A 2500-nucleotide genomic window follows, 5' to 3' on the forward strand; every position below is an offset into this window, starting at 1 on the left:
TCTGTAAAGTGGTTGGCATTAGGAAGGGCATCCAGCTGTAGAAACCAAGTCGTATAACACAAGAACCTGGTGCCGCTCACCAACTTGCCAGCTCTAGTTATACTGTCCAACCCATGTCAGCATGGAAAACGGATGTTGATGATATGTGTGTGTGTGTGTGTGTGTGTGTGTATGTGTACACTCACTTAAACACACACACACAATCATTGTTGAAGCAGAAATAATGACACTTAAGGATGAATTAATACACCTGGCCTATATACAGTAACAATAAGATGGTAATATGGTGGCCTTATCTTAGGTTCTGTACTGATTTAATCAGCCTATTTACAATATCATAATACAAAATCTGCTGGGGAGTTACAAAAAGTATACCTTTAACCAAGTCCTTCAGTTAAATATTAGATTTCGAAGCTGTTAGATAAACAGATCATAGTTTAGGTCAGCAGGGAAATATTTTTACCTGAATAGTCATTGTGGTTTAAATTGAGCACCCTGTATAGAACACAGTGATAAAATTATATAGTATCATGGCTCAGAAATGTTTTTTGGAGTAGTATCATTCAAGGTCAGGTAATATTTCTTTGATCCTAAGTATTTAAAATCACTATGATCTTGTTACCTCATGTTTACTACTGTTGGACATCTCAGGAAAGCCTTATTATATCTAGACAGCCTGTTAATGTTTTGGCCTATCAACTAAAAACTTGATGGTTTATATTTCATCACTGGCACTACTATGTGAATGAGCAAGACATATAATTTTCAGTTGTCTGACTGACTTCATTATTAATAAAGTACCATGAAGAAGTATAACTAATTGCTGTTTGCATTATGGGTACTGCAAATGGTGATTAATGCATTAGCTCAAATCCTCTTACAGCTGAAAAATGTACACAAATTCCTTCTGAAAGGGTAAAGGTATTATTCAACTGTTTTAGTCCTTGAAACAGATTGACACTTTTTAAATAATGACAGTAGGGAAAAAGGAAAAGAATATTCATACAATGCTTAGGCATATGATTTACGACATTTAATTTGGCACCTCACATTTCTGAGATTGTAAGAGGATATTTCTTTTCATCCTCTTAGATGTTGATAGAAGTTTTACTTGAATAGTTTATTTAATTGGCTATATACTATGCCATTACAAAAAAACAAAAAACAAAAACGAAAACAATCTTTTACTTAATATGTGAAAATTATTTCATTTGGTTTATTGTGGCATGGATTAGTGTGTGAGATTACTTTGTCACCAAACTGAAGTTATGAATTCATTTTGCTTCAAAGATATAACTGCTTCCCTTTAGTTGCTAAATGCCTCAGGAAAGGCATGAGCTTTAAAACTTCATGATTTTCCTTTTCTATGCATGTGAAAATTTTTATGTAAGAAATGCTACTTGACAAACAATCCTTGACCTGATTGATATTTCCAGTTGGAATCATTTAACTTAGTTTACTAACACCCTTAGAAAAGATATAAATGTCACAACTTCCTGTATGAATGTGTGGCATAGAGTGTCTCTGTTAGAAATCCTTATTTGTACAGTCCTGTCCTTAGTGGATAAGTTAAAAAAATGCTGTTTATCTGTCAAATAGCAAAACATTGAGTGAAGTGTTTACCTTATCACTCACTGTAATGACCTCACTTGTTTTATATTACAGACATATTTGTAATAATTGATATAAATAGTGAACTAGTTCCAGAATACCTCAGTATTAAATACTTTAATGGTTGAATTTTATGTGAAATGAACAGTTCATTAGCTGAAACTAACTAAACGTTTCTCCTCATTCTTAGTCATTGAAATATAAACTGAAATAAGCTGAGAATACATGGACATACTCCAATAATCTTATGTAGTTAGAAAATACTTATGTATTATTATTATTATTTTTTTGCTATTCTTTTGTTGTAACAGTTGGTGTAGGCATGGCTGTGTGGTCAGAAGCTTGCTTCCCAACCACATAGTTCTGGTTTTAGTCTAACTGTATGCCAAGTGTCTTCTACTATAGCCTCAGCCTAACCAAAACCTTGTGAGTGGATTTGGTAGATGCACATTGAAAGAAGCCCATCGTATATACATACATTTATACATACATATCATCATCATCATCATCATCGTTTAATGTCCGCCTTCCATGCTAGCATGGGTTGGACGATTTGACTGAGGACTGGTGAAACCGGATGGCAACACCAGGCTCCAGTCTGATTTGGCAGAGTTTCTACAGCTGGATGCCCTTCCTAACGCCAACCACTCAGAGAGTGTAGTGGGTGCTTTTACATGTCACCCGCACGAAAACGGCCACGCTCGAAATGGTGTCTTTTATGTGCCACCCGCACAAGCCAGTCCAGGGGCACTGGCAACGATCTTGCTCGAAAATCCTACGGGAGCCAGTCAGGCGGTACTGGCAACGGCCACGCTCAAAATGGTGCATCTCATGTGCCACCCGCACAAGAACCAGTCCAGGGGCACTGGCAACGATCTTACTTGGCTTG

Source organism: Octopus bimaculoides, chromosome 3 (genome assembly GCF_046866305.1).
Source record: "Octopus bimaculoides isolate indiv1 chromosome 3, ASM4686630v1, whole genome shotgun sequence".
Taxonomy (NCBI): domain Eukaryota; kingdom Metazoa; phylum Mollusca; class Cephalopoda; order Octopoda; family Octopodidae; genus Octopus; species Octopus bimaculoides.